Here is a 13417-nt window from a genome sequence, read left to right as displayed (position 1 = left end):
CGGTATGCGGTTCGGAGCCACGTTCTTTTGCTGATTTTTTAATTTATGTTTTTGTTTAAGACCCAATTTTATAATGACATTAATATTTAAAGTAACACTGCTTTGCGGATGGCTTTGCTGCACTTCGCAATTACCTCTCGTCATTAACTTATCACGACGGCTTCTAAGATTCCAAGCGAGGGTTATAATCCGGAGTACCATCGTAAAAACTTTAGAATTTAATGTTAATTAAAGTTTTAAAAAAAAATAAAGATGTGTAATATACAGTCCTCTACAAGTGTCATCGGCAAAATATATTACGTTTTGTATAAGTCATAGAACAAATTACCAATTTACCTGTATTATACACAATATACACATAATATAATTCTTCATTACTATTTTAAACAGATAATAAAAGTTTATTTCAGTAACATAAAAACTTTTTAGTATTCGCTCACTCTTTTCCCATTTATTTAGGGTTGGCGCGGTATGTTTTCTCTGGGTTGTGTTTCAAAAGTCATCACATTAGTCTGGCACAAAAACCGACATAAAATCTTTGAAGCTCTGTACAACATTGCATAAACTTCTTTCTTATATGAATTTGAAATATTATGCATATTATAAAGTTTGGAAATTTGAGAATTATAATTTTTCGGATATATAATAAATGAGGAGACTTTTAAACCAACTCTAAAAAAACGAAGGAGATTATCAATGAGATTATATACATTTAGTTTGTTTCCTCTGAACCGATTCGTAGAATTCCTTTTTTTTATTTTGGGAAATAATGCTTTCCGTATGGTCCCATTTAGATGGAAGAAAACTGTTAATTAAAAATATATTATTTTTTTAAATTAATATAAAACCTGTACGAATACACATAAATATACCAGAAGATGAAGCGCGATTCGAAGAAGGAAAGGTAAAGGAAAGGAAACCCACATATATATCGAACGAAATAGCTCTAACATTTATATTATAAGGATTATAAGAACTATTTCCTCACGAGTCTTAGCTGACCGAAACATAAGTAGCCTATGTCACTAATGTGTACGGCTATATACGATCACTTCCTTTCATTAATTAAGAACCAACAAAACAACACATTTGCATTTTCATTATTTCATTACTTAAATTCTTGTTTTTTTTTCATCATTTACTTGGTGGTAGGTGAGTTTGTGTAAGCTTATAGGTACCACCCACTCATTATATATTCTACTGCCAAGCAGCAATATTAAAAATAATAATACTTAGCATTGTTGTGTTCAGTGAGGCAGCATAACTACAGGTACATGGGACATAACATCTTAGTTCCCAAGGTTGATGGCGCATTTTGATCTAAGGAATGGTTAATAATTCTTACAGCAGCAATTTCTATTGACGGCTGTGGCTTCTTACCGTGAGGTACTTATGAAATAAAAATAAATAAGTAATAATAGTTTAAAAAAACTAAAAAACACGCTTTTAGCGCGCACTAAAAAATTACAAAAGCAAACACTTTCATTTGATACCCATATCATGGGGGTGCATTACAAATAGCCTGTCCACCTACTTGGACGTCCGCCATATTGGATTTAAGTCACGTGACTATTTTTTTCGTATTCCTGACAGAAAACCCTTTCATTTGATATCCATATCATGGGGGTGGATTTCAAACAGCCAGTCCGCCATCTTGGGGAGGTCGCCGTATTGGATTTGAAATGACGTTTCTTAGCTATTCATGTATTGTCACCAGAACTCAGAGCGTGTGAAAAATTTCATCCTAATCGAAGACCGGGAAATGGGTCAATTTAAGATTCCAAGATTTTCTTACATACATAGTTACAAGTGAAGCTAATATAAGCGTGTTAAAAATCAATGTCCATGACGTTTTAAGAGTACTATCACAAACAATAATAAATTAATCACACGTTTTAACTGTATTACAATTGTCTCAATCGAAATCAGAATCGCGTTCTAAATTAAGGCCAGTCTAAATACGAATGTATATAAAACACTTCCTGTAAAGAGATACCAATTAATTATAATGACAAGAAAAGGAATTCTCTCAAATTGGGGTGACCATAAAAAACAATACCATTTGGATGTTCCTATAATTTGCGTCCTACGTATATTTATTTAATCATTTGAATAGCATCGGGTAGGTATTGGAGAAAGAGAGCTGAAGATCAAGCTCTATGGCGTGCTATGAGAAAGACATATGTCCAGCACGATAAATGTCACGGGCTAATGATGAATGAATGGATATTTTTTTTGTGAATTAAATATGAGAAAAAAATTGTTCGTTCGTATCGTTCGTCGATAGATTATTATAGTAGGTATATTCAATATTAATAATAGATAAATAACTTCATTCTATCATCACCTACTTATCATTTCATCCTATCGCTAAGTTTAAGCTAAGTTATACTTCGATGCCTTACATCTAATGTAATCTACAAGTGCTTACAATAACCAGTTCAAATAAAGTGCAATTTACAGTTTTTAATATATTGTGCATCATCATGGTTTTTTTCAATGACTTTATAAATTTTCCTATAGTCGCATTTACTTACAAGCCAACAAACAGCTCATGAGTTAATATCAAACTTGTCTTTCATATCGAAAGTCGGACGGCGTACTGTTGAGCTTTTAAGGCTTAAATGAGATTAATCGTTGTGGTGTAGTCATCGATGGATCAACCATTTTTAAAAAAGGATTTTTTTGCTTTTCTCAATTTTCAATAAAATCAGAATGTGATAAAACACACAGGTTATTAATTTTTTGTATATTGTATGACCTCAAATTAAAATCATAATTACTTATTTATAAAACTAAATCCGAATATCTGTTAAAGGTTTGTAAGGGACGAGGGGAGGTGCGATGGTATGTAACAGGTATTAAATAGCCTGTTCCTTTTACGTACCCCTGACGTGTACGTACGGTTCATGATAATCGGTTGAGGAGTTAAGACGTAAAAGCGTAACAAATAAACTAACTTTTGCATTTATAATATTAGATTGTCGTAAGATAAAAAGTTTAATGTAAGACATGACGTCATGAACATTCATCGTAATGCCTGGAATTTTGATTTAACTTAATAGTGTGTTATACGGATGACTGAACTTAATTTAGGATTATCCCAAATAAATTCGAATTCATGGTTGTTTGCGAGACTTAATTAAGCGAACTTTATCATAAGCGCCCATCTCTTCGTAAAAGGGCCCCGTTTATGTCAGACGTGTGTAATATTTATATTCAATCAACGATTGTTTTTATTGAGTAAAATTAATTGAATATTATGTTTAAATAAAGAATGATTAACTCCTATGTCACGTCTACTTTATAAGTTTAAATATTACTGTACAAATTAATCGCCTTCGCGTGGGATGTTTGCAAGAAGGGAAATATTAAATCGAGATGAAATTAAGATTGGTAGCAATAAAAATATATAATTTTATCAACTCGATAGAGAAAAAAGCAGCTTTCCCGAGATGATATTATTATTCGACTATATAAATAAAAATTAACTATTGTATGTTTGTCTTCTATGCGTTCATAAACCATTGATCTGTTTGTGATGAAACTTTGATAATGTATGAGTACGCTAGAGAAGACATTTTACTTGGTGGTAGGTTTGAACGGTGTGAGCCAGTGTAACTACAGGCACAAGGGACATAACATCTTCATTCCCAAAGTTAGTGGAACATTAGTGATGTGAGGTTTTATTAACAGAGCCAATATATATTAGCAGTGGTAACCACTTACCATAAGATGACCTATTTGCCTGTCTGCCAACCTAAGCCATTAAAAAAAAACAAATACATTATAGTAGTCGATGCTTGTTCTACCCATACGAAGCAAGAACCATAGAATAAATAATACCCACACAGTACAAGTCATCTGTAGTAGTAGGGTATTCTGTAGTGGTAGTTTCAGCGTAAAGATGTCATACGAAAACTTGGATCATTACTAAGAGGAAAATGTTTCTTTTATCTCATTAGAGCGGAAACTTTAGATCAGAGTTGAGATGCTCTTGTACATCGACACAAATTGATTTAACAACAAACATATGGTATATTTTTTTCTTACATAAATTTGTATATGTCATTGAAATACGCCTTTTCGTGCTCAGCTTTGAAGATATATTAATTAAAATAAAAAAACTGAATTATATTTTTATGTATTCATTATTGTTAATTTTTTCTTTATATTCAGAAACTAATATTTAGTAGAATTACAAGTACTGGCCTAACTCTCCTTGGCGCTAATAGGGTTGGCGCCTGGTAACAATAACAAAATCCAAATATACTTTATTCAAGTAAGCTTTTACAAGCACTTTTGAGTCGTAATTTTACAGAATTGTACCTACTGATCAAAACTGTGCGGAATGTAGATTCTACCGAGAAGAACTGGCTAGAAAATCAGTTGTTACTCTTTCCAACATTTGAAATACAAAGTTATGGTTGTTAATAAAATTAAATTTATAAAATATATCCTGAGCAAAAATCAATTAGTATTAGGTCCACGATATAATGTTGAGTCGAATAATATGCCTTATTTATTCATGTTATTTTTTAGTAAATGATTGGAATTTATGAATCGGTAAAGTTAAAATCAGTATTAATAAGTAATCAGGATATAAGCAATAAAATTGGTATACAAAAATATAAGGAGTTTTTATTGATTAGTTTTATATTCATTCTTTTTCAATTCGTTTGAATTGAACTCAATTTATGGAATTCTTATAAAAGGTAATTCTCATTTACGTATTTATAGTCAAAGTAAAAATCTATCACCGGCTCGGGAAAAAAATACCCCGAACCTAAACGGACCGACGTAATTGTGTTAATTTCATTCATGTTCTTTGAACGTATTTGGAATTCATATTCAAAAATTATTTAACTAATAATTAATAAACATGAAATTAGAAATACTTTTTAAACAAGCTCCAGTTATTATTCGTCGCCAGCACCAAAAATGTGTGCCATTTATTCAGTTCAATCACTGTAGTAGAACTCGTTCGTATAATGACGTATACATAACATCTTAGTTCCTAAGGTTACGAACCTTAACTAAGATATTATGTATACTTATTGTGATCATATTTCTTACAGTACTGATGTCTATGGACACTGGTAACCACTTACGGGACCACTTATGAGATGACCCATTAGCCAGTCTAACTTGCTATTTTATATTTAAAAAAAAAACAAGCAAAACTCATTGCTTCCAGTTAAAAACTATATTAAGTCTTTTTAAAAATTATGTTGGGTACTACGCAACGATAGGCTACTTTTGTTTTTTTTTCAGCCCCTTTGCCGTCCGGACCGCTTGACAAGAGCTTCTGTTTTAAACATCTTTATTTTTTTTTTTTAACGACTTAATTTTTTTTTTTTTTTGGCAACGCTCTAATTCTAGAACGTCATCATCAGGTTACCTTACGATATCTTCATTCAAAGCTAAGTATAAAACGAAACAGTAGACATAAATTAAGCGATTGAAATATTTGAGATCAACGTGTCCTCCGTCCGAGGATCTAGGTTATCTGGAAGAACTATACGTTTTCAATTACGAAAATTTACATAATTCAATGAATTCTAGAAAGTAATAATATTATTTATATCTATTTTTAACTCAAATAATAATTGATTAAATTTTGCTTAAAATTACTCAAACGTAATACGATTAATAAATAATACTAGGAATTAAATGATGATAATTTTATAATAATTATTGACATATATTTAATAAATCCAAATTGGTTCATGTTCATAGCGTTATGTTGACAAACATCAATACGAATGAATATGTTTAGCTGACATTTTTTCAACAGATCCTTCAAATTATTTTAACTATATAAAGATAATTATTATATGTTATATTGTATATAACACAAATAAACACGAAATTGAGAAAGTAACTTTTGGTATCAAGGCGGGATTTAATAGGTTTAATGTCGGATATAATAGCAAAATAGGTTTATTATTTGAAATAATTTATGAGACATGATTATATGTGATCGAAGTTGAAGTTACAATCGTCAAAACTTGTTTGACGACAGCTGACAAAAGCCTAAAAAATACATTTGTTTTTATGCATACGTAATCTGTACGCGTATTAGAATTTATATATCTTTTTTTTTTCATTCATTCGCTGCGAATACATTCGATCACTAAGTGCCATACAATGTAACTACATTTATTTCGGGTGAGAATTAAAACTTTTTTGTAAGGTTGTTAATGTATGAAAGATGTCATAAACAAGCTCTTTAATTCGTTCGTTGTGTCATTTTCTATGGTACATTTTCAATATTTTGTAAGAATTAAAGCGCCCAAAGAAGTATAACTTCAAAAAACCGTTAGGTAAATCGCATGCCGATATTTAAAGTTATCTAGGTCTTGGTCTTGACTAAGCAGAGTCTGGCCCCAAAGAACACCGATATTGGATATTTTAGCTAGACAATCTATTTACAGGTTGTCGATGTACATAAAAATGTCTTTGAAACGCAATGCGCATTTTTAAATGAAATAAATGACGAATTTAACAAAATATTAAACCAGTGGTTGGAACATTTATGGATGAAATTTGATCATATATATATGACCATCAACACGAAGCAGAGCGGTGGTATAACTTTCAAATCTTTCCTGTAAGAGGATAGTGTAGGCCTTCGACCAGAAGTACCAGAAGTAAATATTCAGGGGCAATTACTTTTTAGTGTAAATATTATAAATTAATAATAATACTGTTTTTCGTGGTATTAGTATTGACGCAATTTGATATTGATCTGTTTTGCTATTTTAATTTGTATCTTCACCAAGCTGTACGCAAAATTTTTAAATCGCTGGTTTTTAAATAAATAGAATGAAACTTTGTCTGTGTCATTCATGCGTTCCCTAATAATTCATCTTATTTTTAGCGAAGTAAGTAATGTAACTTTGATAAGGTAACCAACGTAAGAACTGGCCAAAAAAAAACAAATGAATGAACAAAAAACAACAATGATTCTTTGTATTTCTTTAATTTTTCCGTTAATAAAATCGTTTTTATGTAGACCCTTAGTCGCTAGTTACCTACATGGAAAAACAAGTTTACTTACAAATATACTTAACTCAAGTAAACTAAGTGTCAGCAATTTCTTATCGTAAATTTATAAGATTAAATAAAGGTACTGTTTTGAAATGTAGATACGGCAATTAAATAACGTAAATAGTTAAGGTACAATGAATATCATCATGTACTAACTTCCTGCTAAGCTTTCGTATGTTTTATTGTATTTTGAGGAATTAGCCTTTATTTATTGACATGTAATTTTGTGGTAGATTTTATTAACAATCAATAATTAAGTTTCTATTGAATAAAGATTCGTCCTTTTTTATTTATTAAGCGGTGTAATGTAAATCTCAAAGTTTTGAGACAGAAAACGTAAAAGGATTACTGACTACGCTCGCTAAGCAGTTAGGCTATCTAGAGGAGTAGGCTACGGCGTCAAATTTTGGAGACGGTAAATTCGATGTACTTTTTTTCTGCGACTGTTACTTTGAATTTAGTCGAATAACTATAAAATTTTATATTGATGTATTGTTTACGATAGCAGTAAACGTTTTCATAACTTTCGTATTTTTTATTCCAAGATTTAAACGCGAAGCGGCGTGTTAAAGTTCTATTACAGGTATTATATAAAAATCACGATTTACTGTTTATTTTTTACAAGAATCATAGCATAGGTGGCGATTGCTTTCAGCTATAAGCGACACATTTAAAATCACAAAAAACACGACGGTCGACAAGCATCCAATCGAAATCAAAATATGCTTTACTTAAAGTAGGCTCTTGGAAGCAGTTTTAAATCGTCATCTTGCACTATTTTAATTAAATTTAAGGATCCTGCCGAGAAGATCCGGCGAGAAAAATAAGTTACATAGATAATTAAATGATTGCTTATTCGGCACGGAAATCAACGAATACTAACCCCACAGTTTTATATCATCTACGTTATACAGAGTTCAATTCAAATCAATTTACACGTCTAGGTTACGTGTAAATTGATTTGAAACATTAATTAATTATTATCATTGATGTGGTTAAAATTAGCGAATTGTTTCCAAGAACGAAACCGGATCATATTACCGGGAATAATATCAGAATATTTTTATTATATAGGTATTTACTTTCTTTCTTAAATGAATAAGAAATAAGGATATTGATAAACTTTAAATATAATTTATTAGGATACATACATCCATTAAAACAAAAAAAGCCGACGGTATTTAAAAAAAAAAAAAACTAAATAACCTTTGTACAATCTGTAATCTTTGACAGAAATTTGAAAATAGAACTTATTATTTATTTATCACAGAACAAAAATTAAATTTTTTTTCTTTAATTATAATTTTGACTATTTTGTAAAGAAATTAATATAGAGAGCCTGTAAACAATTTTCGGTACTCAAAATGTCTTTAGAAAATTAGCGAAGAATGTAAATAGGTCACAAGACTATTTACAGAGAAAGCAATTAACTTAGGCAGTAACAGCTCAAAAAACACATTTTTGGAATGAGTTTTAAAATATACCAACTTAATAATTAATTAAAGTCCCCGTGAAAACTCCTTGATAGGCGATCTTTTTATTTTTATTTTATTTTGTATAATTTTATTACTTTAAACTTTTTAATTTTTATGTATATATTATACAAGTACGATTTGAAGTGATGTTATGAATGGCATGTTTTTGCACACAAATAAAGTTCTTTACAATCTGCTGTATTTAAAATATATTACAGCGTATTCAACTTTAAATTTAAAAATATAATTTTATATTTTACGTATTCCATATATACTACCATACTTTGGATTTATTGTAAATATTACAATAGCATAAGTTATTAAATAATCTGCCTGGACTATTAAAATCCAAATACATTTAAAAATTACCTTTATTTACACCTTCCGGAAAACAAAAATCCTTTTTAAATCACAAACACTTTTAATAAAACACTTCACTTGTAAATACTTTTGCACTTATAATTTTTTCACGTAAACGAAGTCACAATATTACGTTACGGAATATTACTATTTTACGTCACGCTCACGACACAACCGACTGCGAAGACGTCTCTCCGCCGATTGCCGTTTGCGCATGGTAGTAGTACTACGAAATGACATACGTCGCATTGCGTTATCTGTTCTTATGTAAAATTCAAAATTTTTATTCGTTTTAGAACGAAAAGACTAAGTTGTGTTATAATAAAATTTAGAAAAAAAAAATCTTTCTTTTTTAATATTAGGCTGTACATTGATTTTCCTTAGCACTCCGTTTGGCGTTTGATATAATATACATGCTAACAAACTTTTTCGTGACTTTTTTTTGGAAATTATAGATATTTTGTATAAAAACCAAAATCTAAATTAAAAAAAAACCCGTAATAATCGTAGTTAAGCATAAATAAAGAAGTTTTAACGATCCGGCTTAAAAAACTTTTAATTATGTAAGTAACAAGCAATTATTTACTCCAAATAACAGATCAATTACTTTAATTAAGGTAAAAGAGTCGAAAGAAAAAATTAAACATTTTTATATAGTAAAATACATTTGTATATTAATTCGATTTTGTAGCTAAGGTGTTACAAGGGCCGTAATAAAAAGTAATAGGTATTAGAGTTATGTAACTAAAATAAACAAACATAAAACAAGGTAAACGCACCCTTGACGGATTCATTAAACCGTCTCGGTATCTGGTGGCAACGATGCCGACATATTTCATTACTCAGATGTAAGAAAAACAAATTATTGGAACAATTTGCGAACATCTGACTGAAAGGAGTTTTTATTACTAAATAATAAATTTAACAATAGAGACATATACAGTGACGGTATTACTGACTGACTGTGCTTGAGCCTAGATCAAATTTAGTGATATATTTTTTCGTTTTAATACATTTTATCACAACTGAAAATGTGACTTGAATTGAATAACGTTTGAAAATAAATTATTTTGTTATTTTATAAATTATTATTATAGTTAGTAAAATTAGTAGATCATTTTTTTTTATTAAAATTTCGTGTGAATCTAAATAATAACAATTAAAATAAAACCGTATAAAAAGAGATAGAGAGGGAAAGGTCACCTGGAGACAGCATAACATTATTTCCTTACGTGACGATTTCTTCCAGTTCATTCACTTTTGTAAGCCGCATAAAAGAACTTCGTTCCAAAAAAACTAACAATAAAACGAAGAAGTGTTAAAGACATCTTTCCTCATTCCCTTTCATTGTAAATTCAACGGTAAAGCAAACAACTTTTCGGTTTCAATTGTTTTTCCATTTAAATAGATCAAATATTTTAAAATAAAAAATTTTGGAAATAAGAACTGCAAAAAATGTAACTTAAAAAATGTGTAAATCCATCAAAGCTTATGAAAAAGTTAAGATGGAGAACAGAACTTAATCATGAATCGTAAACGAATGATGAGATAAAATTGAGTCCTCTGAGTTTTCCAGTACTGGTCTGCTTAAATCAATTTCGTATCTGCAACTGAATTGCAAACATGCAATGAAGGAAAATGGTTGAAAATTTGACAATGATACGCCATTTTGATACATATATCATATAAATTAAATAATTCATAAACTCAAAGTCGCATATAACATACTGATATTTCACGTTCGTGTTCTGAGGTTAGTCGAGTTTATTCTTACAGAATGCTTTACTAGGGAGAAAACCTTTGCCTACAGGTTACAGCATCAGTATGTTTTGCCGACTTAAATATAGAAAAATGTAGACGAAAAACCGCAGTTCTGCTTGTTTTCGTGCAATTGTATATTGATTATTTGTTATCCACTTTACCTACGCTCCAAATGAATAACTTTTTTTTTAATTTGTAGCATAGGGCGTAACTCCTTTCAGATTATAAAGACCAAAAATTTGGTGTTTCTTCACTCGCTTATTTATGTAACACCTCATTTGTACAGCGTGTTTAGTGAGCTAAATATACAAAATATAGAAAAAAAGTGACATTAATTTAAAAAAAAATAAACCGTCTAGATTTAGAGTCGTTGCCACTAAACTAATAGGCTGATTTTATCTAAACTGATATTATAATAAAGGTATACTTCTATATATTTTCTTTAAAAACTTATCTTCTATCTTCTTCTTAAGCAATTTATAAATCTTTATTTTTTAATTAATTCTATTTATAGTCTTTAATTGTGCGAAATCGGCACAGATCATCTTGAAACGTATTAACATAAAATATTTCTCTTTCTTAGTCAATTAATAACATAATGTTATGGAGTTACGGATGACCTTATAGAAATTCAATTTCCTTTAAAACCAGTTTGCACATAAAGTATAAATTTTATTACAATCGATTAGTTTAATTGCTTTGTTTACACGTGTTAATACCACGCATAATCAAAGACGTGTAATCGAAATTATGTAATTTTAGTTATCTTTGAAATGTACCTTAATCTATTTCAATTAATTTTTATAATACTCGGCATGGTTAGCAACTCTTCGTTGAATATTTTTGCATATATATAAATACTAGTTGTCGCCCGCGGCTTCGCTCGCGTTTTAGGTGTTGGTTATCATGAGTTAGGCAAAAATAGTAGCCTATGTCTTTCCTTGGAGTTCAAGTTTGCTTCACACCAAATTTCGTCAAATTCGGTTCATTGGTTTAGCAGTGAAAGAGCGACAGACAGACAGACAGACAGAGTTACTTTCACATTTTTAATATTAAATATAAGTATAAGTATATAAGTAATAAGTATATTAAGTATAGATTAACGACTAGCGCCATCTATTGTACATTGATGGTACTATTGCAAAAAGTATTTACAGCTTATTCCAGTCAAAGGATGACAAATGAACAACTTTAACGTTGAATTAAACTGATATCGTTGGTAGATCGTAAAAAAATTATGATATGCATTGCGGAAAAAATGCATTGCGAAAAATGGCGTATTGAATATCTGTGAAATTGTAAAATTCAAGTAATTACTTAGTTAAATGGTACAGTGTTGTGTTATAAATAAAGGTATATTAATCAAGAACTGATTGTAGAACACAATATAGCTGAGCTATTAGCAAATCGTATGGAATTTGTAAATCTATGGTTTGTTTATCTTTATTTCTTCCGCGATTGGTATAGGCTACATGACAATTCATCAGGCATCCATCCGGCAGGGAGGCGTGCTGGTTGGAAATGCGCTCCTTCGGCAAAAATGTCAAATGTCGGTCATGTGGCAGAAGGAGGCAGCGGAACAGGAATGGGAGGTTAACCCTGCTGAGGCCCGCAAAGGCGGTAGCAAGCAAAAGCGATACTGTGGTGCCCGCCGAAAAGATGGAGAGGGTACCGCTGTCCTTTTAGTGGGTATGCCGGTGTACTAGGGTGGACTAGGCATACCCACTAAAAGGAAATAGTCCCACATACGCACCCCCCCCCCCCTCTTCATGTGGGAGAAACGCGTATTGTTTTTTTCCAACGAGAAAATAAATGCTACATGACATGTTTCGACTTAATCAATTAAATGACGCGTCAACGCATATAAACGAACCAAAGCAGATACTGGTTAAGTAAATACATGCTATTTTATCATAATAAGTTTGTTGATTCACTGGGAACTAAGAAATTATATCCCCTATACACCGGAATACAACTATAATTAGTGGTGTTTAGAAGTAGAATAATTGATGAATGGTAAATAGCCTAGTTTTTTGCATAATACACAAAGATAATTTGACATTAGTATTAAATTTAAAGCTCATATCAAAAACATTCATAAATACGGCACATTACTCAAAACAAGGTTACATTAAGCGTGGACATAGTATTTATTGATTTCTAGGCAGGATATATAAAAATTTAATTGTACTTTACTTGAATAATCTATAATTAAAATGGTGGAAAAGAGTACCTACTGAATTTCTTGCCGGTTCTCCTCGGAATAATCTACTTTCCGAACCGAACCGTTGGTAGCTTTACATTATTTAAAACACTGTACAACATGACGATTCAAAAGTGCTATTGTGATTCTACTTTAAAAATAATAAAAAATATCTTGTTTCTGTATTTGCATACGAATACAAAATAAAAAAAATACATGCCGTTATAGATAAAAAATGCTTCTAAACAGAACGTCAAGTATCTAGATCATGAGATAAATAATTGAGACCTAGGCTAAGTCTGTTGCTGGTGTAATATAAAAGTACTATAGAAAGCATAATAATTCCTGCATATAAATTAGCTCATCCGTCAAAATAGGATGAGTACCGTCGGCCATATTGTTTTATAAAGCTCGTTTCACATAATATACATATGTTTTACTTTGTGTATTTATATTTTTTTATTGATATTATTTTTGTAGTGTGAAACATATTAGTAAAGACAGAAATATTTTAAAAATCGAACAGTTATTGATAGAATTGAGTTTATTGATCATCATATTTGCA

General features: G+C 30.4%; 1 long non-coding RNA gene across 1 annotated transcript in view; it reads right to left on the bottom strand.

Annotated features, from left to right (window-relative positions):
• Positions 1–9077, bottom strand: part of LOC135193982 (uncharacterized) — a 169857-nt gene extending 160780 nt beyond the window's left edge. Inside the window, exon 1 of the long non-coding RNA XR_010309534.1 lies at positions 8898–9077. This is a non-coding gene — a long non-coding RNA (uncharacterized LOC135193982). The remainder of the gene's footprint in view (positions 1–8897) is intronic.
• Positions 9078–13417: the final 4340 nt, after the last annotated feature.

This window comes from Vanessa tameamea, chromosome 23, assembly GCF_037043105.1.
Source record: "Vanessa tameamea isolate UH-Manoa-2023 chromosome 23, ilVanTame1 primary haplotype, whole genome shotgun sequence".
NCBI classification, from domain to species: domain Eukaryota; kingdom Metazoa; phylum Arthropoda; class Insecta; order Lepidoptera; family Nymphalidae; genus Vanessa; species Vanessa tameamea.
This window is presented reverse-complemented; position numbering and strand designations above follow the sequence as displayed.